At 37.3% G+C, this 24,995-nt stretch overlaps 1 protein-coding gene across 1 annotated transcript in view; it reads right to left on the minus strand.

Moving 5' to 3' along the window:
* The window catches only part of LOC150079384 (uncharacterized), a 202,521-nt gene extending 184,460 nt beyond the window's left edge, over window positions 1-18,061 (minus strand). Inside the window, exon 1 of the mRNA XM_090382599.1 lies at window positions 17,926-18,061. The gene's annotated coding sequence lies outside the window, so the exon portion shown is untranslated. The remainder of the gene's footprint in view (window positions 1-17,925) is intronic.
* Window positions 18,062-24,995: the final 6,934 nt, after the last annotated feature.

Genomic DNA, 24,995 nt, shown 5'->3' on the forward strand with positions numbered 1-24,995 from the left:
CACCTCGTTGCGTCCATACCACGACAAATCCAAGTTGTTCTGAAGCCTAACGGGAACTAACTCGCTATTAGGTAGATGTAGCTAATAAAGTGACGATTCGGAGTATGTGTTCTTGTCTGCTACAGGCAAAACAAATTGAATGTTCCGAGTTCAAAGACTATGGGAGCATAATATAATGCAAAAGGGATCATGAAGAGAGGGTGTAAAATAACTCAAAGAGGGATAATGAAACTAGTGACTGGAAATCACTAAAGAACTTAAGTGAGTCTCTATCTGAACGAAATACGATACTTAATTCATACACTCTGCAAAAAGAATTTGAAGAAACTAAAACTTACTTAATAACAGTCCTTCGATTAGTAACAAGAAAGGTCAGAAAAGTGGCTCGAACAATAGCAAATCTATCGAATAGTTGTAAGTAAATCCAATGGGAGAAAACAGCGATCACAGTGAAAAATTAAGGTGCGCAAAAGCATTTTACACGAGTATCCATCAGTGTTTCACTTGTATAAGGTGCTGAGCGTGCTACAGAAAAGGAGAATATATTTATCATTACTGACACGGGACACGATAGAAAAATCGATATTTCACTGCCCCCAGCAAGCTAGATTAACTCCTGCCATGCCAGCTTCAAAGACAACTTTATTTGTACATGGCTCGTTTCTAAACACACATTTCTACTGAAATGCATACCGACAGAGCCACTTAAATACATTATCAAAATAGGCCTTTATTTACTAGAGGTATCAATGCATAAGGGAAGGCGAGAAAGTTGTACCGCCGTGACACGAACCTGGCGGATGTACTTGCACTCCGGATGGAAATGGAAGTATATTTTTCTTGTCAAAGGATATCGCTACACTTGATAAATCACTCGAAGGAAAGTTCGCAACCAGACAATATTTCCTCTTCCAGCTCTGCAACACAAGGAAATGGACTAAGCGCTTTCAAAGGCTTATTTATAGCACAAAAAAGAGATATCATGCCAAATCTAACGCAATTGCTATTACACAAGTGATGAACCAGTGTTATTTCTTCATACGGGAAATGGACCCCCCCCCCCATTAAAAATTCAGATGCGTTTTATGAACAATCGGGCATTTTTAAAACTGACGGATCATTTTCTTTCTCTGTAATTTTAAATAAAAAACAAACATAACATTTGGTTATTTCTGTGTGACATATACATTCTACTGAAGTGATAACAGATAGGAAAGGTAAACCAGAGCAGAATCGAGATGGCATGAACTACTCTAACATTTAAATCTATTTCGGAAATGGGCAATGTCTTCAGCGCATGGAGTTAGCATGTCTGATTAAAGCAATGTGGAGTGTAATAAAAACAAAAGCAGACAACTCAGAATCGTTTCAAAAGAAAAGATATACAGTATGGATATCTGAGCAAAAACAAACATCTATAGATATACTATAATTAAATGTACTTTTTTCATCATCCTGTCGGAAAGAATGCAGAAACCAAATTAGTCTTGTATTCAGAAAATTGAACGTTAAAAGATGTTCAATGTTTACATCTTTAACTCTTTTCATGTAGGCCTTTTTTGGAATATAACCGTTTATTTTTATTCACGATATCTGCTATCAAAGCAATATTTCACTTTACGCCAACCATGCTGCAAGAAAATAGTTAAAGATGTGAAACATTGAGTCAAAAAATAGGACTCGACTGATGGGCATTTCGTTCGTCCGTCAGTCGAATGCATATCACTCATGCAACAACTACAGAAATTAATGTCAACTTCCGTACTTTGTACAAAGCGGGGAAAAAAGATCCGAATTCATAATAACTGATGAATTTCACCAACCATTCAAGCCTCATTTAGTGTACTCAAACTTTACAAAAATTACCTGTTAAATTACATTTCCTAACGCATACCAGCAATTTTATCGAGTGAGGAGAGAGAGACAGATCTGCACTACCCTATTAAAAGTCATAGAATACTTAATTATGAACAAAACGTGTGTGAAAAGAAATGAACAGTGTTGGCCCGCCTGCTTCAATGAGCCGTCGAAAACGTTTTATGAATTTCTGATATGAGGAGTGGAGCAAAATACCATTATACTAGTGGTATTTTGCTCCACTCCTCATTTAAAATATTCGCGAGCTTCGATAACAAAGAAACCGACTTAGTCTTGTCCTAATTCTGCATTACATTTCATCTCAAAGATGTTCAACTGGGTTGAGGTCAGTGCTCTGTGCTAGCCATTGCAATGCTCCCATACGATTCTCTTCAAATCACGCGTTCTCAATCCTTTCTTTGTGAGATGGAATTGTCGTGCTGCCAGGTATTAAGGACCGCTGCCATAAAAGTGGTTGCAGTGCGTGGAATTATGATTCCACGCACTGCGACCACTAGATCTAGTCTATGCTACGAGAAACGCTCGAACTATGATACCTTCTCCTCTTATCGAGTTCATAGTTAGGACAACAGTCAGGTAGTAAATATTTTCCAGATATCTTCCATATCCAAACATGTCCGTCAGATGGAAAATGAGCGTGTAGCGTAATTCGTCACTCCAGACCGATTTCCATTGATTGAGAGTCAAAGTAAGGTATACCGCGCACAATGCCGATCCACTGTGTACATTAGTTTTGTCATCAAAGGTTCATGGACTGCAGCTCTGCGTGTCGGAAAAACACTTACAGGTTCTGTCTGGGCTCGGTCGTAGCTCCGAACTCAGATTAACTAGTCTGATGCTGAGAGGAGATAACCAGCTATCTCAAGGCGCGTGGGCTCTCGTCAGTCAGTATTTTAGGTCTACCTGTTCTTTCTTAGGCTGAGCGTACCTAAGGACTTTATTTCTAAAGCGCGTTGCCAATAGTCGACCTGAGAATGTTTAATTCCTGAGCAATAGCACGCGCATGCCAATTTCTCCATATAACATTCAACTAGCATTCTCTCCGTATGCTCATCACTTAAAATCACAGTCCTACGACACAGGATGGAAAAGGCTTGAGTTCAAATCCAGTCAATGATGCAAAGAAGTTTTATGGGCTTTTTTTCTTTTTTTTTCACAAAGTGGCTAAGTAAATGGCTAATCAGGGTTTTTTCCTTCCAGCACACATCGAACTGTTGGAATAATACATGCAATTAGACACAATATAGTGACGCTTCATAGTCTTAGTTGCTTTGGCGCTTAATATACACCTAACCTCACAAGTTTAAACTGAATTCCAGGATAACCGCTGATCACCCTATTAAGCCAAAATAGTTCCATACACATTTCGCAGTCACACAAATTTCCTGAAATCAGAAGGGTGCACCATGACTTTTGGTAAGACAGATTATACTTATAAGTAATATTTAAGTTGCATTACTGTACGAAGATAAATAGTAAATTTTTTTTGGAACAAACTTAAAATGAGTTCCAAAACAATGAATATTCCGTTTTATTGGATGGTACAATGTCAATGTTCCTATTCACAAAGCTAACCTGTTCGGCAGGTAAATCCCTGGCCTTGTGGCAGTGAAGGACTTCCTTCTACAACACTACAGAATCTATCTACGCATACAACAACGTTGCAATAAAGATATTCTGGATTTTTTTTTTCAAGATGTGAATAATACATCCTCATCCAATTCTTCCTTCTCTCACTGTGTCTCTCATAAAACAGATAACTTAAATGTTATTTTATCACCCTATGAAATCAAATGAACAGTGAACATAGTAAAATCATAGCGGTACAGCATCCGACGATTTTTGCCAAATTTCATTATTAAAAAAATGGAGACTAATTCTAAATAATAAAGATTGATGCATACAATATTTTACCATTTCTAATTATCGTAATTTTCATTTTACTATATGTGAGGATTGTGCCGCTATGCAGTTAAGAGTTCTTCTCTGATAGTAGGGTTCAATGTTTGTTCTGGTGATGGGGTTGTATGTTTGTTCAAGAAAGAGGGAAACTGTTTGTTTTGAATACAGAAGTCCAACTTATTTAGCAGCTATCATAAAATAAAGAACCGATAGCAATTTCTCATTCGTAATTGCACTTTTTACCCAAATCGTAATAAAAGCGGATTTCATAGAGAAAATGAAACTTGCATAGAAACAGATTTGTCCTGTGGGGGAGTGTGGATGGATGACGATAGACAAAATGACAACAAATATTGAGAAAGAAATCCCTCACCTCCCTCGTAAATGACCATCTCCCGATTATTAAGTTATCAGATGGTGCGCACACCGCTCGACCATCCTATACCTGCTAAACAGGAATGAATCATAGTGACGCACGAAAACTGCAGTGCACTTCCGACAAGTCCTACCTGCTTATCCCCGCCCACTAACAGTAAGGCAATTCAGGAGTGCGAAGGTAAGTAAGCGACCGGGAGAACTGCATCTGAGTCACATGCACTCATGAATCATTTAAGTGCACGCTGAATTTACCTTGTGTACACCCAACTTTTATTATTTAATATAGGTAGAAACTAAACTCACAGACAAAGTTTCCTATCAATTACAACCTAAAGAAACAAACTCAATATTAAAATTGAAAAATTCTTGAACAGTTATAAATAAAATGCGATAGATTCGAGATCACATTACTAATCTTTGTGACAGTAGTTTGATAACTTTCTTGAAAACTGATTTCGTACCTAGCCAGGAAGGCATGAAATGCGTAGGGGACTGGTCTCTTCTCTATGATGAAATGAGGTTAGTTCTGTTTTTGCTATTGAATTAAGCGAAAACGGTTAAAAACTGCTCATAACAGAAGCACAAATATGACTGACCTAGGTCACACTACTCCCCCCCCCAATGACGAAAGATTAGCATTTCTGATGAGTGCAATACTTAATGCACGGTGAAACTCGTTCAGATGCGCGCATCTATCCAGCACAATTGCAGAAATATTATGTATTAGGGTCAACTTAAGCAGGAGCCTTTATAGGTAATTTGGATATTCAAGGAGTCCGCTTTCTAGCTTAATGTCCTTCCTGATATCAATCACGTAAGAGTTGTGACATAACACTAATTTCCTGTGTGTGGGGGGGGGGGGGGCTGAAACGCTCATGTATAAAATTACTCCATATTTACGAGCAAAACAGGTCATTTAATGTAGCATTTAGGCTATATTTCAACAATTTCCGACTAAACAAGCGGAAAGGTCCTTTTTTTGGTTCGAAAAGATGTTAACCATTAGCAACGACCACCGTAGGATAGTGATCAAATGTGAGGGTACATGAGTAGTTTGAGTTGACCATCGCTCAAGCCTACATGACTGTTAAATAAGGCGATGTTCTTGCATTCTCTTTATCTTAGCGAGAGTGAAGCAGCACTTAAATTGACAGTGGCTCAAGCCTATGTAACTGCTAAATACGGTAATGAACGTATTGTTGTCAAAAAAAAAAAATGTTTAGTTGTAAACTTCTGATTTTGTGGTTGTGCCAAAGTATAAACGGAAAATCATAAACGCATGCACGCAGGGCACTACAAGTCCAACAGTGTGATCCGTTAACAAATCCATTGTATTCATGAGCAAAGTTACACATCATTACAATTTTTCAATTCCGATATTTCCTTAAGTTGACACATCAATACAATTAATTTAAAACGGCTGGTTGTGGTCCTGAAGTACGCACTTGTCACTAATACCATCTATGTTGCGCGATCGAATCTCTACACCGACAAAAAAAAATCGTGGCCCACTATTAACTAAGGTTGGGTGGGCTGCTGTAAAAACAATGAAGTTTGAAATCCCACATTGAACTAGATGGATGTACCGTAGTATTAAAAGAAAGCAAATTTAATGTTATGAATATGCTAGATCGAATGAAGCCTGAAAATCCAGTTAATAGATAAGAGAGTAGTTTCTCGGCCGGATCAGATTTAGCATCGCGCTTGCAAAATATTAACGAATTATTTTAGATCCAATGGGTATATACAGGGTATTTAAGTACAGTTATGTATCATGCACACAAACAGTTACCTGACGTCCCGGTTTGCCGGAATTTGTATTGAAAGCTTCTTTCGGAGATGCATAAATGTCCCGCTTTCCCCGAAATTTTAAACCTTCACATTTCTAGTGCTTAAAAAAAAAAAAAAAAAAAAAATGCGCGTCAAGTTCACAGAACTGATTCTAAGAAAAAGGGGTGGACATATACAGTATTTCCCTTTCTTCTCTTTTACTTATAAGCAGTCCTAGAAGTGTGGAATTTGAGTCCACCTGCTGAGCCATTCTGTGGGGTAAAAGACAAATTTCGCCTTTTACCCCACAGGAAGGGGGCTCTCCAGAGAAAACTGTCTGTCCTCCGCAAGACAATGGACAATTTGCGTTGTGTGATCAGATAAATCTGCATTGCAATCTCCATCGATCTTGCTCAAAGATGCAATGTTATTTTTATTACTAGTTCGGTGAACTTTGTAATTTTGAGAATTTTTGTTCTTTAGACGAGAATGTTGCATATAACAAGTTACGGACACATTCAAAAACTTGCCCGATTAAATTTATACCAACCGATCGAGTATTAAAGGAATTTTTCCTAAAGGAAGAAAATACGCCGAAATTCACTGTAAAAAAAATTTTTGAATCCCCATTAAATGAAGCGTAATTCCATGTTTATGCATAGTTATAAAAAAAAAAAAAAAAAAAAAAAAAAACCGTAAACTGCAGCTATTATCAACCCACTGCAGGATGGAAGACTCCTAAACAACTCACGTTGAGGTAAATGGACCATAATCTGCCACGCTGGTCCAGTGTGGGTTGGCAGATTGACCGTACTGTATTTAGTAGTCAGGGGCTTGAACGCCGGTCTATTCAAGGAGCGTGTGCTACTGCACTCCCGCTCCTGACCACTCGGCTACGGAATTATGCATAGTGTTTGGCATATTCAATAAGCAATTACTTAAAACTGCATAATATGAAATTGCCTCAGATGATCGAAATGCTTAAAATTTCACGAGAAAAAATTGGTTCCTTTAGCGCCTGAAAAATTTTACATTGATCACAAACTCAGGCGAAGAAAATATATTATTTAAATATGAAATATTTGATATGTATAAAATGACTTGTGAATACCTAGAAAAATGTTACCACTTCAATAAATTCAAAATTATTGAAGGGTGCTTTTAAAATTTGAACCAGTTTGGGAGAAAGTACCAAATATGTGTATAAATGTTAATGATATGAAATTCAAATCGACGAAAACTTCTTTGTTAACCATTTCATTTTAGAAGAGTTGAAAGAGAGGAATGACGATGGCTTAAGAGATCGTGTTATGGTCGGTGGTCAGTGTTTTTTTCCGAAGTTTGTTTCAAGAGCAGACCAAGAAATTTTTAAAATTATCATCTATATTTTTGTTCCATTGCAACATATAATAGAAATGTTGAAAAAAAATATTTTCGGAAATTCATAAAACTTTATTCAAAATTAATAAAATTGTCCACGCCTCAAGCTCTGCCACACTGGTGTCGAATTCTCAAATATATTTGAAGAAAATTTGAGAAGTTAAATGAAAATAAAAGACATTATTACACCGCTGTTGTGTTTTGGAGCATTAGCAACTAAAGGCCATATTGCTCCGGGGATATGCGGTGGCCATTCCCTAACCTTTCCACATCCTCCGTATTTGGTGGTCAAGGGCTCGAACCCCGGTCTAATCAAGAAGCGTGTGCTACGCACTACTGCTCCTGTCCACCTGGCTACGTTATTATTACACAACGTGAGAATTTAAGATGTTATCACATTAATCTACGCTTAATACAGATTGATTATGTTTCAAGGTCCTGCTGAACTCTCTCTACACAGCTATTAACAGAAATGGGCTGCTGGCACTGGAATTGATCACGAAGATCAGTTCAAATGCTAACGGTGTCTTATTTAACTTCCAATAAGGACAAACCACGTATCGTTCCCTTTTCAAACAATTACTGATATTTTCTTGAGAAATATATTTCCCTGAAATATAGTTTTAACACATTACATTAAACAAAGTATGTGATTAGAATGGTATCTCGTTTTGAATGTCTTGACAATGTTAATTGGTAAGATGTACGAATGCATCTTTCGCTGTTTTTACAGCGAAGAAAAAGAAAGAAATATTAAAAAGTAAATTTGCCTTAGCTGTGATAATTAATTACTCCAGATACAAAAAAAAAAAAAAAAAAAAAAAAAAAGCAACTTACTAAATAACAGCCGAGTTGTGTTAACTGAATGAAAATATATCAGGGAAACCGGAAAATCAAGAAACTCCAACAGTCACCAAAATAATGCAACAAGATCAAGTTCTGTTGGTGGAAGACGTATCAGAGAGAATCCATTTGAGTGTTGGTTAACAGATGAATTGACTTGTAAGATGCGATTATGCTTAGTTCAGGAAGGACCCCTTTCGTTATCAGTAATTGGCAAAGTCGGCGTTGTGCTACTATTGTCATCGCTGTTGGAGTTACAGAAGTCAGTGTGAGAAGACTTCACTCAGAAATCTCCAATTAAAGTGAATCATATTAGGTAGGTAGGATCATATTAGCCAGTTATGTATGCCAATAAGTCGTGTGGGCAGTTACGAGACAGAGATCTTTATCACAGTAGTTGTCGAATCATACAGTGTTTGAAATTGCCAATAATTATTTTGAGTCTAACTGTCCTGAAACAAAAAAATAAAGTTTAAGCAATATGTATTTATTTGTTTAAGCTGAAATCCCAATATGCTTGACACTGTGCATGCAAGAAACAGTGTCAAGCTGCCAAGCCATGAAGGCTAATGTATAAAACAATACTGAAAACAGTGATTACAAAACAAAGAATCTTTGTTATTGATTATAAATAAAAAAAGTTACGACTTTCTTTGCCACAGTCTGTTTTCATTGTATTTTACATTACTAATTACACAATCAATTTCTATTTAATCATATCAACATTTTTATTACATTACGCTAGGTTATGGAAATTTGCTAAATCGTCAACATTAAGTGCAGTTTGGTTGAAAATAGCTGCCAATCATTCTCATGCGTTGCCAATCATGATTGGCAACGAATGAGAAACATAACAACAACAACACGGAGTTTGTTGTTGTCGTAGGGTTTTAGGAGCATCAGCGACTAAGGCCACATTGCTCCGGATATACTGTCTGTAAATTGCGTGTGTTCTGTGGTCGATAAACCTGAGATCCGAGATCAAAAAAAACCATGATACCCTCTCGCCTGAAACCGACCAACTCCACCACATTGAGAAAAATGTCCCACAAAAATTCCTCCTGTCATCGATGGGACTCGAACTGAAGACTTTTCCACCTGGTGTGGGGGACGACGATTCTACCAACCGTGCTACTCGCAAAGGCCGCAAACAAAGTCAACCAAATAAAGTTGGAGCGTTTTGTGAATTGTGATTAAGTGCTCAGTTCTGTTTGTAGATGCTTTTTTTTTTTTTTTTTTATGAAAACCCCAACACGAAAGGTATCAAGACCTATAGTACTTAGTACCGTGCATGGGTTGAAGGAGAAGTATGGGGGGAAGGGGATGCCGGAAACTTTGCTCTAGAGACTAAACATGGATTTCACCACTTCAAGCCTCCAATAAGCAAAGTGGTGGTATTTCATCGGTTGATGAAAGTCATCTACCACTGGGAGGTCCTAATTCTGGAGAAGCGCTGTTTATTTGTAGTGCAGCACTGAGGTACCGTAACTCATGGCGACAGTCCCACAATTTTAGTGATCAATGCCTTTGAAAAGACTTTTGTCTTTTCTTCTTCCTACTTTATAAAAAAAAAATCATACTACCTTAGCTTAAGTTATAGCAAAAATGAGAGTTATCTTTTTTATCGTAATATAATTTGCGAAATACAAAGGTGTACAATAAAAGGTAACGTTGAAAAGCAGTCAAGGTACTTTTAAAATTTTGGAAAAGAGCAAAAAGTAATCAATAATAACGCTAATTTTTTTAACATCCTGCAAGGCTGGTCGAACTCCACCCTGAGCATCAACGATAGTCGGTAAAGAAGAGAAAATCCGTGAATGAATTTGTTGAAGTGTCCATATTTACGTAAATTGGCATGAAATAAAATATAAGAACTTAATATACCGAATACAAGGAACACTAGCATGATACTCTGAAAGTGATAGCCTGTTACGTGTAGCGGTGGTTACACGAAGGAACGTTTATGATAAGATCACGTGATGTAATAATTCGAAAAAATAAAATTACATTTATCTATAATTAAACACCAGGAATACTAATGCAGCCTACGTTAATTCTTTCCATATTGCGAGTATGAAAGTTATGAGTACTTAAATCTGGAAGATCGAAATAACACATCACCATCAAAATATCCCGGGATTTCCTCCCCTATACTTACCGTACTGAGGGGAGAGAAAGGGGGGAAAAGGCGTGCTTATAATTTGAGTGTCGGCCATCTTGCTTCAAGATGGTGGAATCTTAATAAAGATATTCTCGTCAGGATGTTCTAATGCCCGCTCACCTGTACTGTAAATCTCGTTTGAAATGGGTGTAAATACAAACGTTACTAGGAACTGACGAACGCGGTCTCAAAAACATTTTTTTCCCTCATGTAGTCTAAAAAAAATTAAAGAAATGAAGTATACCAAAATATCTACAATCTAGCCGTATCTTTAGAATACAATTGCCAGTTTCGGATGTTCTAAATTTATTAAATCAACAACTCAAATTCAAAATGTACAATAAAAAGGTTCCTATTAGTTCAATATCTTCAATCATTATTTCATAGCTTACTGAACATTAAAAAGATTATAATTTGCTTTTCGTCAGGAGTGTTTCCGTAAAGATATTAATGGCCAATTATGAAGAAAATGTAGCGCAGAAAATATGATCCATCGGTCAATAATGGTCGAAACAGGGAAGGTTCTACTGCAATGTAAAGAGATATGGAAACAAGAGGGCACACATTTGTTACAGAGATTATTCAGGAATGGAGACATTTCGCAATTGTCAAATCATCAGAGTCGTTAAGCCATTTCCTGACTTAAGAACTATTGGACAAATCATAACGACGATTAAGATAAGCTGACGGCATATCATTAATTACAGCGAAGTGTGAACTACAAATAACGATTATCATTTGTATGCATTATATCATTAATCAAATACTGCACTCATCACAAGGATCACTTTTTGCATCCCCGTATGAGTTCTTCAATACAACACGGTTCTTCTAAAAGTCGGAGGATTCTTGCTGACAAACAGTATCATTATTTTATTCTTCTCCTTGTATATATCTTCACGGTATGTTCCTTATAATGACGATAATAAGCCGAATAAAGATGTTCAATACAACTATATACAAATCTTGAAATCAATCTGTAGAACTGTGACTAAACCAGCGTGAAGAAATGAGTTTTTTTTTTTCTTTCATCGTTCTATCGTCTATCATGATAGAACGACAAGGAAGCAAATCAGTGAAATAATAACACAGAACGTTGGACTACAGCCATTTAGTTAATAAAGAAATTCATTATTGTGAAAAATTTACTAGTATTAGAATGGTTAAATTAATTATGCAAGGAAGAGGACTTTTCTCTGCATCTGCCAAAAAAAAAAAAAAAAAACCCCAACACTCAGTTTCTCCATCCCTAAAAGGTGACTATCTAACCTTTGCTTTGAACTTTAAACTCTCCGTCTCGAAAAGATTCCAATAAATATGACACGCGCATGAAGGTAAACTTAATTATGGCCAGCCTTCTCTTACTCCAAGACAGTGAGTTGTTTCAAAAAAAAAAAAAAAAAAAAAAAAAAAAAAGACGTTTTTAAATTACTACCATTGAATTAACAACAACTAGAAGCCTTTGAGCTAACATTCTTCACATTATTCAAGATTTTATACACTGCTCGACAAAATTAACAGAACAAAATAATTTTCATGAATATTTTATTGTGACCAGTTTCAGCGAAGGCGAATATTTGATATAAAAGAGTAGTCAATGATCACTGCCACGCAGAGCTTCTTCAGAGTGACCTAGATAGATTTCAGGGATGATCAGAAAAATGGCATCTGTTTTTAATCCAGCAAAGTGTAAGGTTACACTTGTGGAAAAGTAACCTGAAAATAACTTATACACTGGATGGAGCTGAACTAAAGCCAGTAGTGGAGGAAAGGGACTTTGGTGTTACGATACAGTCAGACATGAAATTCTCCGAGCATTGTAGACAGGTTGCAAGGAAGGCCCATGGTGTCCTTTCGATGATTTATCGAACATTTGCTAGTAGAGATAAGGAAGTCATAATCCCATTATATAAAGCTATTGTTAGATCACACTTGGAACACTCTGTTCAAGTATGGAGACCGCACCTAAAGAAAGACATTGAGCTTCTTGAAAGGGTCCAAAGACGGGTAAGTCGCCTGGTGAGATCGGCAAAATGGTGTCCATATGAGGAAACGCTTCGAACATATGGGTTGCAGACCTTGGAAACTAGGCACCTTAGAGGAGACTTGAGGTGCTTAAAGCTCTGAGAGGCATAAGTAAAACGAATGAGGACGAAATTTTCAAGGTTATAAATGATACCAGAACTAGGGTCATAAATTCAAGTTACGGTGGGAGATGTTTAAAATTGATTGCAGGAAGTTTTATTTTAGCCAGAGAGTTATAAATTACTGGAATAAGTTACCTACATGGGTGGTAGAGGCGGACAGTTTGAGAAAATTCAAAGGTCAGCTGGATAGTTACCTACGGGAGGAGGGAAATGCATAGGTTGCCTATTTCCTTTTCCTTTATTAATTATTATTTTTTTAAAATTTTTCTTTCCTGTTTGGCTGGTGCAGCATAAGCCATAGGCTTCCTTGCACAATATGGCCATTGCTAATACTAATAATAGCCATCCTGACATGCAAATTCCGAGTATCCAATAGAAATCGATCTACCACCTCACAGAGCTGCACATTATGCAAATTATTCTTGCCTAAAAAAACACGGGTTGCGATCACTTTATTCCCGTTTTTTGGCTTGCTCAAAGGGATAGCCACATCTCCCGTACTCAGGATGCCAAGTCATCATCGTTTTCAGTGCTTCTCAAACTATCTGTGATAAAGAACCAGTTTCTTTTATTTCCAATCCGTCGCGGGCCGGTACTTTTGTAGAATACAAATCTCGCGAACCAGTAACGTCCGCGACCAATTTTAGATTCGTTGCGGACCGATAACAAACAGTTCGCGGACTACACTGAGTAGCACTGGTTTAGATAATTCTTTGAGATGGCGGGCCGTTGAACGATTTGAAGCTGGGCGGTCGCAGGTGGCACGTTGGCTTAATGTGTCACGCAGTGTCATCTCGGCACTCTGGAAACAGTTTCGGGCGACAGGAACCAATACAAGGATAGTTGGCCATGGTCTCTCGATGCCTACCTCAACCAAAACAGACCGCTATCTGGCTCTAAAAGCAAGACTATCATCAACTATCTCTTGAGGTTGCTGCGGCCACAGTTGAAAACATTTCCAAATGGACTGTGTTAAGAAGGTTCAATTGAAGTGGACTCTACACAAGGAAGCCAGTGGTTTGTATTCTATCAACTGTCGTCTGCGCGGTAGTACAGTAGTGTGTCGTCACCGTCCTCCCTACACCGGATGGAAAAGGCCCGGGTTCGAATCCCGTCGATGACGCGAGGAACTTTGACGGGCTTTTTTCACTCCGTGGCTGAGTTAGTCGGTCTCAGTCCTAGACAGCAAGGATTCCCCCCCCCCCAAATAACTTGGGGTTTTTTCGTCCAGCACAATAGGCAAATGGACCAGAGAACACACGCAATTTACAGACATAATATATAAATGGGTATATGTAAGAAATTATGGGTGGCCCGAATATAATAATTTGTAATTTTTTGTCATCCCATTAACTCCAAACCACCTCAGAGTTCTTCGAAACTGGTGCCATGAACACGTAACTAGGAGCTCTGACAAATGGGATACAGTTATCTTTTCTGATGAGTCTCGTTTTAGCCTACAAACATAGATTCTAGATGTTATTTCATCTCGAGACAACGAGGAATGAGGTACTGTCCCTCCAACATACGAGAAAGGCCCACTTACGGTGGAAGCAGTGTTCTCGTGTGGGGCGAAATAATGACCAGCGGTCCAACCCTTCATGTCTTTAATAGGAGTACCGTAACTGTGCAGAGGTACCGAGAACAGATCTTCGAGCCCTATGCGCGACTTTTTTAGGGGTGTGGTTAGCCCAGATTTTCTTTTCATGCACAAAAACGAATATATCTAACAACTACCGTGGCCAGCACGATTATCAGACTTCAATCCAATCGAACATGTACGAGATGCCCCTGGACGTCGAATTGTATGCCAACAGCTAACTCCTCGGTCATTTGGTGAGCTAAGGTCTGCGCTGGTGGAAGAATGTGATTTATTACCACAGAATCTTATAGACACCATTATATGGAGCAATCTTCACGCTGTCAGGCGTGTTTAGCCGTTGAAGGGGATCATACGCCGTACTGATGTCATGTGACAATATTTTCGAGCATCGACTTCTGTAATGTAACTTTTTTGTAATTCTTATATAACCCCTATAAATGACCCTTATATCTGTCCGAAGTTTCTCGCTGTCTCCTCATTTCATTGTTATTCTACGGTACACCACCATATCAAATTTTGTCCCACTTCACCGCAAGCTGCACAAGTTATACCACGTTTTTTACGTGTTCTGTTAATTTTGTCGAGCAGTGTATTTGTGTTCCCCTGATTCTAGTCTTTTATTGGTGAAAATATACCTTCTTTGCTGGAAACAAATTATGAAAAGATGCTTGATCCCAGAAAGCAGTATTCTCACAGCAAGCGCTCCAATAGTTCCTGAAGACTTGTAGGCAAATAAAAATAATTTTATAAGAACATTCCACTAGTTAATTCATTTTCGATCCGTTTTCTCTCTCCTGAAGATGAATTTATATAAGGAACAAGAAACATGCCTATCACTGTAAGCAACTGCATTATTTTAAAAGTATTCTTTCGCGAGCTTTAATCAAAATATCACACTCCAGTTCAATTCAAACTCCCTTCACCACCTCTAGTTGTGAACTTATATATTCCTGGAACTTTCAGATCATTACTTTCTCGTCGGAAAAAAAATCACAACTGAGAAGTGATTCTTCCATATACGTATAATTTGTTTTCATTTATCAATAAATATGATTTGAGGGGCAGCGCAAGCTATCTTTTACTATATAAAAAATTTGGCAAAAGGGATTGTCCACACAGAGAAAAAAGCAAGTTTATCCGTCAGAAATTTCGAAGATAAAAAAAATATATATACCCCTTTCGTGTGTATCACACCTACATGAATACGTTCCAAGTATTTATTATTCATTAGCCAAAGTATATTGGTTATTAAATACGACCTAGTAACAGCTTTATCATATTAAGTGTCAATGTAATAATTCTAAGTTTATTCTAATACGTACCTATTTGGTAACAATTTATGCACAGCTGCACTTGGGAAGAGCACTACTCTCCATAAAAATTTGCATCGCATCTCACACATGAATGTTCTTCCCACTTGTTAAACTGAATTTATTTGCATGTCAAGCACGCGCCATCGTAATCATCCCCTTGGCCTTTTACAGTTTCCCACGTTATACTTCATTCGTATACGTTCCAATATAAAACAATCGGAAATGGGATATGGAATAGGAGACTGCACGCTATGCTCCTACGGTCCTGAACCGCAAAAGTATTTCTACGCATACATGAGCAAGTACTAAACTACTATTACAGACAGGGGGAACAACTGTTTCATAAAATGTTATTTCAGAGCACGTTTCACGAAAATTGGCTTAAGGCAGATAAAGTAAAGTTTCTAGAGAACTTCAAAACAACGAATGACGATGTCTTAGTATCCAAAGTGTGTGCGCGCACGCGTTTTAAATGGGCCAAAATATCAACTGCATCCTCCCATTCAGAGTATAACAGCAGTTATCATCCCAATCTGTAGTACGCTACACTACAGTTTGATTACTGTCGCAAACTAGAGATAAACAAAGAAATCAGCTCTTTTCTTTCACGATTAAAATACACCAATCAATTCAAGCCATCTCTTTGCAGGTTGTGAGGAGAGGAGTATGGGAACTCCAGAATCAAAACACTCTCCGCTCCCAATACTAAATTATTAGAACTTTTAATAGCAGCACTACCCTTTAGCTTTTAATTTTTACTGAATAACTTAATGCTGCTGTATTAAGTTAAGACTAGATTACGGATTGCCTTAAAATAAATATGTCCGAATAATCGACAAACCAGATAATCCGCAAAATAAAAGGAAAAACTCGTAGAGGCGACAAAAACGTAATTTTATTTACCGTTATTCATATTTTTTAAAAGTGTATTACAGCGCGAGAAGATTTATAAAATTCATAAATAATATTTATCATAAACTCGTAAAATTTTAGAATAAATTTTTATAAGTACATATTATTTTTTGAAAACAAGAGAACAGTGAAGTTCGCTTTTCATTTGGTTTGTCCTATTGCGATTGGTACTACGTAAAGTTCGAAGTATTTGTCAGCCAGAGCGGCATCTCCTTATTTTCCTTAAAGTGGAGTAGACTCATTACAGTTGAGACTTAATAGCACCTTTCTTGTAAATACTGATAAGCTTAAGTTTTTGTTTAATAGACAACAATTCTTTTCAAATTAATATGATGGACGCACAGACTCAAATTTAAAAAAAAAGAAAATCCTCTGAGAAGAATGTTAAAATTAACCGTACAATAATACAACTGGAGGATTACCGAAATAAAAGTGAGCTTATAAGCAGAAAAAATGATAGAATGTAGTTTCTAAGAAATTCAAGCCTTTTCTGCGAGAATTTTACACAATATACATAAATAACCACCTGTAAGGGATTCCACATACTTCTTTTTGTTACACATTGACTTAGACTTCAGTGAGCTGTAGGGAGCCCGGATAATAGAGTAATCGAGATTAGCTCGATTATCCGATTGTCAGACCCGGATAATCGAGAGTGCACTGTAGCTGGCGCTCCTAAAGGACATTCTGGAATTCTCTGAACAAACATTAACTGGTCTGATCTAACTGAATTACAGTGATAACGCAGGCCTGATCTGACGGATGGCGATATATTTTAATAAAAGCTAAAACAGCGCAAGACTATTGAGAAAATGGAACAGTAATATAAATTGACACTAAATATAAATTATATATTCACAGACTGCGCTGATTTCCCTCTGATTCGTTTCACGCTTAGCATAGATTAATAATTAAACTAAAATTAAAAAATTTTAGATACAGTTTAGCGTTGACTAAATAATGCGCAAGTTAAACTGCAACGGTGGGAGGAGCAAGGATTTTATATACGAGTACATAGAAACAAATACACAAAAAAAATCACTTTTATAAATTCTGAATTTGTCAGATGGCACTATTTTTTAACCCCTTTTTTTCAAAGATATCTGGTCAAACCAATGAAAATAGCGCATAGGAGAAAGCACAACAAATGGTTATATTTGCACTTCTGACCCTTCTCACACTTGTCTTCGTGTATTTCCGAAGCAAGAAATGACAACCCTCAGTTTCTGATACAGGGAACTGGAGAACCAGGAGTGAGAATGTAGACATATAGTAATAATAAAAAAAATATATATTTTTTTTTATCATAGTGTGAAAGCTAGTTTAGGAACCCTTCTTCGCTGTTACTCACGGTGTCATTCCAACTGTGCGTAGGTGCTTTATTTGTTTTACAGGATCATTCAAGCATTTGCTGGCTGCCTCCCCCCTATGTCTATTTGTGCAATATAAAAAAAATAAAAAAAATCACTAACTACTGCAGCCAAGAAGTATCAAGTTTTCTAACAAATAACATCCTATTTAATATTAGGACTAAGGGGAAAAATAAGTCTCTCAAAATTTAACAGTTCGTGCAGGTCATCCACGTGTCTGTTTTGTAATACATTTAATCCGATCACTAGTAACAGCAGCATCACTCACCAGTTGAAGACTCTCCAGTTCGCCTAGCCACGTTCCCAGGAGTTTCTCTGGATCGTCAGGATCACCCTCGCCATCATGGTCGCTGTCAACCTCAGCTTCGCTTGTACTGCTGTAAGTGCTGTCTTCACAGTCCCAAGACGCCCTGCATCATCAAATATATAATTTAGTGATATTTTATTTAGAAATTTGGACATACATAACATATCTTTCTCACACATAAATAGCATTCCAATGTTTAAAATTGATTTTTATTATTATTTCTTAACAATAATTATTTATTTCATAATAAAGCCGAAAAACACACTTTAATTACAGTACCATGTATTTTGATAAATAACAGATAATAAATAAAAAACTTATCAACAAAAGTGGTAAAAAGGGGGAGGGTTCTATTCTTGTATTCGCGAATATTTATACGGTTCAAAATTGAGCAAAAAAGAAAGGACGATCAAATAAGGGGAGACACAAAATGGGGCAAAACAGCAATGTTCACAAGAAACTAGATTTTAAGTTTTCCTACTTCCTGCTTTTTAGTTCATAATTTTCTTCAGATGCCAAACAAAGAACTTAACTCTGTTTTTCCCATGTAATCTGCAAACAGTGTTTTACAGATCTAACCTTCAACATTTCCATTTCAAACATTTACTAGAGTTGGTAAACTGTATTAAATTATCTATTATCCATTTAGAGAATTTAATACGGCAGACTATTTGCTCTGAACAGCCCAAACGAGACCTTTTGTAAATAACAAATGAAAATGGGTTATTTGTCTTTATAAGTTACAACTTGTCTTATCTCTTCACTACTTTGTTCAAATCCGTAAGAGAATTAGGCCACAGAAATTACTTCAGCTTCGATTATTTTCGAACCGGATAAAAATCTCAATAAATAATGTAAACTTTATTCATCTTTCGGTTATTAAATACGCTATAACTTTCTATGACAACAGCACGGAAGTTAACGCATACATCTCCACTTATATTTATTAACATGAAGGCTTTCGTTTTGAGGAACCGATTTTCAAGTAAAGAAAACCATTTGCAGAGGAATCGATCGAGAGACGGAACTCATGGGAAAAGGCGCATCTGCTTTACTGCGAGTATCACTCAAAATGGTAATATGTGAGAAGGCAGAACAGAAATTCCTCCATGTCCGAAGGAATCCTACCTGAAAACACGGCAAAACGAAAAGGATTTATTGGACAGAGAAGATATAAAGAGAGAAATAAAAGGTATCTCGCCCTAAATTAAATTTATTTCAAAATATAATTTACTGAAAACCAGGCTATTATGGAAATTGCCGTTCACAAACAAGGCAAAAAGGAACTGAAAAGCTCGTGGTGATGTAAGCGCAGGGGCTGTTAGAACTCCAAAGGATAAATATAAAATGACCTTTCATTAAAAAGACTAGAAAATTCATTAGGTGTACTGTTAATTTTCTTTTAACTCTTCAAATCAGTATCCTGCAATAAATAAATAAACGATCACCATATGTCGCTTATCGATTTCAATATCAACGACTTAAAGTTGAGAGTTGAGAAACATGAAACAGTTATTTTTATACCAAAGAATAAAAACAAAAAAAAAACAAAAAAAAAAAAAATCAATACTGGCAAAGAGCCAAAAGAAAAAAAAAGAAAAGAATAAAATAAAAAATAAATAAAAAAAAAAAAAAAACACGTCAAAATTCAAGACACTACTTTGAAAATATAAATTTTCAATAAAGTTATTTCAAGGGTGCTGTAAAAACTCGAAACAAAAGACAATAAATGAAAGCAAGAATTATTTTCTGACCAATACCTTAACTGATTCAGCTGTTTAATAGAGCAAAGAATTGAATGAAAGAGCTGAATGTCGTGAAAATTATGTACGCTTATATAGAAACACCTTGCGATTAACTCACCATAAATCTCACTGTGGAATGCTTGATAATACACACAAACGGGTTTATAAGACTCGACAGTATCTATTAAAATTCATTCAAAGGACTCTGAAATAGAACAACCTGCCCTAACGAAAACAAGTGAATTACATCACGGGTACAACATCTGGACTCGAGTATGTGTACAGCAGTCACGTAATCAGGTGTGATTGTTGGCGCAAGTTGGAAAGGCGAGCCCTTCTCAAACCTCTCAACATCTAACAATAACCGATGGCGGATGGACGGGATACTAGACGACTGCAACGGTTTGCGAGAATCAACAGGGTATTCACGGTGGTGGAAATGGCTGAAGGGTATAATACGGACGACATCCACTTCTGACTACACTGAATAGACATCTTGTGCCAGTCATCCAGTCGTTGAACAGAGGATGGCTGGAAGACGTGGTGGTCGGACGAGTTGCGTTTCCTTTTGTATTACGTTGACGGAAAGGTACAAGTGCAACGACGACAAGAGACTATGTATCCCACATGCACGGTATAGACAGCGCAAGCTGGTGAAGGCGGTGCTCTGGTCTGGGGAACGTTTTTCTGAGATACCCTAAGTTCTCATGTGTGCAAATACGTTTGAGGGCCGAAATCTACTTTCACCCTCACTGCTGATCACACACACTCGACGTTTCTGTTCCCTAATGGTGATGGAGTCTTCCAGCCCGACAATGCACAGTGCCACACATACAGAAATGGCTCTCTGAGCACTCAGAAGGCTTCACCCTCCTCCAGTACCCCCCCCCCCAATTTTACTTACTCAACCCTTTCGAACATCTCTAGGATAAAGTCGAACAGGCCATCATACGTATAGATCAGCCATCTTACAAAGTACAGTAAGACATTTATGGGATGCTATTCAGGTGGTCTAATACCGGAGGAGGGCCACGATATTAGATAGATGGTCTTATTTTTAAGTTCTTCCAGTACTAAGCATCACTATACACAATTAGCTAAAATTTAAAAAGTAATCCACAAGTCAAAAATCCGTTTATTTCAACGTGGCATACGGTTGAGTGAATTGCCAATATAGCAAGTCAATGGTTAACGTCTAGCTGTAAGACTTGAATTATTGCAATTTTTTTTTTTTTTTTATGAAAACCCCAAACACATCAAAGCCTATAGTATGTACTCGGTACTATAGTGTACGGATTGAAGGAGATGGGGAGGAAGGGGGATGCCGGAAACTTTGCTCTGGTGACTAATCATTCTTCTCTTTCTTGGTGATTCCCTTTTGACTCTCTCTCTCTCTCTCTCTCTCTCTCTCTCTCTCTCTCTCAGGGTAACTAGGGAATTTTTGTTTTGGCTGATGTTGCATAAGCCTCAGGCTTCCTTGCACCATATAACTAATAATAATATGGGTTTCACCACTTCAAACCAGCCTCCAATAAGCAAAGTGATGGTACTGCATCAATACCATCACTTTGCAGTAATATAATACTAATAATACATTTTGCAATAATACAATACTTTGTAATACAATACTAATACGTACTAGTATTGTATACAAAGTATTGTATTATTAGTGCTATTTTATATTAATATTAGTAGTGGTACTAGTAGTACGGTGCATGGGTTGAGGAAGAAAGGTGGGGGTTGCCGGAAACTTTGCTGTAGAGACCAAACATGGGTTTCACCACTTCAAGCTTCCAATAAGCAAAGTAGTGATATTGCACCGGTTGATGAAAGTCATCTGTCACCTAGTATTATGTAAATATTAGCATTATTTTATATTAGTAAGTCACTACATATATATAAAATTTTCTAAACATGTAATTCTCGGAGTTGATAAAACATCAACTGTTGCTTTCAGGAAAACTGGTAAAATACGGAAGGATTCTCTTGGAATTATAAATATTTCATTTAATATTATTTATATCTTTCACTGTTTAAGTTTTCAGGGTTTCACAGTTAATAATTTTCATACAGGAATGTTATCTTGCTAGGCTGTTCTGAAATGCAGTCAATAGCTTTCTTTAATAATAATTTTAATATCATCAAACTGTGCAACCAGGCTGCACAGTTGGCCGGCGGCGATGTATCAGTATCATGTCTTCGGGGATGTTTTCATGCACATCACTGATCTTCCTCATCTCCACTGAGCACGCACACCCTCACCTCCAGATCCTACCTCCGCATTGTTTCGGACCAAGTTTTGCCTTACGTGGTGACCGTGATCGAGATGGCACTGGACGCTTTAAACAAGACAACTTATCAAAAGGCCCTCATTGTGCAGGAATGATTCTAGGATCATGTCCAAGCATTCTGTGTGCTCCCTTGGCCGCGAAATTCCCTCAACATCAACCCCATCCAACATTTGTCAGAGGTAGTTGAACGCAGCATTCACCAGTCTATCCTACTGCCTGTCTCGCTCCGTTGCCCAACTTCGGGACGACCTTCTGACCAGCTGGTCCAGGATAGCCGGAACACCTTCTGCGTTCTCGTGGAGTCATGCCACGCCAGGTGCAAGCAGTTATCACTGCGAAAGGTGACCTAACAGGTTTAGGCAGGTAGTCATATTTTGGCTCATGAGTGCAAGCTTGCTTCCCTGCATAATTTGACACTACTAATACCATCCCGAAAAGGAAAGTAATAACACAACTATTTTTGAATTTAGAAAATGTTTCGCATTAACGATTCATTCACTTTTCCGATTTTTAAACAAGGCCATATTGGGAATACATCCCTTGCTCCACAAAAGGTGTGATGATATTTTTTCAGCTTGAAAAGTAATAATATTTTATTTTCATTCTGTTCCCCCCCCGCCCATTACCCACCATAATCAGTTTTAGGATTATCTCTCGAAAATATGTAAGAAAATATTTCAGCTGAACCTGTATACGGTGTTTGAAGTACCATGTGCAATCTTGCAGAAATCTATGATGGTGCAACAACTTAATATAAAACTACTAAAGACATTCATTAACAATTTGTTTGTCTCATTTTGATAATCATACGCAATTCGTACAAAACCACATCCCTGGCAACTGTATATCTCCGCATGCAGAGTAGTGGTTGTAAGGTTACACTTACACAAACTGATCCAAAATAGCATAAAAAAAATGCGAACATCAAAATGGGATTTCAAGCAAATATCAAGATTCACTAGAACCAAACAAATCAACAATTTCATGATTATTAACCTGTTTTCGTGAAAAAGATTAGAGTTCGTGACACACACACACGATATCATCGAATATGATGAAAAGATTCCGTGCATGTATTCAAGAAGTTTGACATTTTCAGTGTTTCTTATAAAATTTAATAACAATCTAAAAGTAAAAGAATTAACACATCTCTCTATATATTAAAAAGTTTTCCTCCTAGTGATATTTATTCGATCCAATGGGAGAAGAGAGCGAGGCAATTACGTCACTACAAATGCAATTAATTATTGACAACTGCCTCCATAACGTTCACGAACCTCGTGCACGTGCTTCGCTGTCTAACATTTGATGTTCCATGGTAACGTTTTTTGTACATTAATTAGATAGTATGAATCAGAGCTGTAATACTCAATATGTTCTACGTTGATATTAATATTCGTAAAATAATAAGAGGAGTTTATCTCAATATAGTACGTAGAACACTTCCGTATGATACACTCCAGAAATTAAAACGGAAAAAACGAAAAAATTGACAACTTACCGGTACATTAGAGTAAAATGTAAATAATTACATTTAAATGTAAATTACATTTACATGTAAGTAATTACATTTACAGAAGAGGCCGCCGTAGCTTAGTGGTCAGGCGCGCGGGTGCATAAGTACACGTGCCTTGAGTGACCGGGGTTCAAGCCCGTGACTACTGAATACGGTGCTGTTTCTTGTATTCTGTCTATCTTGTGAGTTCACAAGATAGACAGAATACAGATAGGTTTGGTCGTCCCGGAGTATAAACAGAAAATTTATTTATTATTAATTAAAAACCAATTTAACACAATTTAAAACAATTAAAAATCGATTAAACAGAAACTAACGAAAATATTCAAAATGATTTTCCTTCCTTTAGCTGACAACGCTTTTCGACCGTATGTCGTGATCACAGGAATGAAAATTACCGAATATGGTTGAATCTGAAACTTAAATAGTGATTATTTGTCTTCGCGCATGCGCGTAAAGGTCCACGCATCGGAGATGAAATATGGCCGCCGAACATTAACAGAATTCTGGTGTAATTTAATTTCTACGGTTTCTACAATTAATAGTCGCGTATAATTACGTTGAATATTAAAGTATTTTATACTTTAATTTTCGATTTCGATTTTTTCGTTTTAATTTCTGGAGTGTATCATGCGGAAGTGTTCTACGTACTATATTGAGGTAAACTCTTCTTATTATTTTAAATATGTTAAATATTTGTATAGTTTGTAAATATTTCAGTCCTGCTCTTTCGGATGCAACAATACTATTCCTCATCCATTATATGGGAACCCAAAGCAAAAGGCCTTTTCCTAAGTAACCTATGTGAACGCAGGTAAATAATTATATAGTGATATTTATTCGACCTTTAAAATGTCACGCACTACAAATGCACAAGTAAATATTTACATAGGTCATTTCCTGATTAGATGGGTTTTTTTTTTTTTTTTGGTAGCGCATCGGCTTCTGTGGCCATAGTGCACCTCCCAAGGTTTTTTGCAGTACTTTGATCCAAGCACGAGGCAGGATTCGAACCCGCGACCTTTGGGTTGCCAGGCAGGCACTTTACCCACCCGGCTAGCTCGGTCAGCATGATTAGATGTCGATCACAGTGACATTGTTTTTTTTTTCCTGGCAGCACCGGGGGTCTCCTCCAACTCAGTGTAGAATACAATACAGTACTCTGCATAAGGCCAGGGTGTGTGTTTTCTGAAGTATTAGTGTTGGTTGTTTGTTCCTCTGGCCACTTGGCATGGGGGGCTGTGGAGAGCCACTAACAACCCCAGTTTCCGTCAACGCCACGGGGAGGTGTGCCAGGACACATTAGGAGAGAAGAAAGCTCTGGCGGGGTAAACTTTGGGGTAGCCAAGGCATCCAAGGAGAGCCAAAAAAAAAAAAAAAAAAAACTATTGGAAAGGAGATAATGGGCGGGTAGGATAAAAGGGGTAGAACAGAGGGGGCAGTGTTGAGACACTCGCCTGATTTAAAAGGGGAGGCAGT

This window comes from Mastigoproctus giganteus, chromosome 10, assembly GCF_048544385.1.
Source record: "Mastigoproctus giganteus isolate SK-2022 chromosome 10, ASM4854438v1, whole genome shotgun sequence".
Classification (NCBI taxonomy): Eukaryota; Metazoa; Arthropoda; class Arachnida; order Uropygi; family Thelyphonidae; genus Mastigoproctus; species Mastigoproctus giganteus.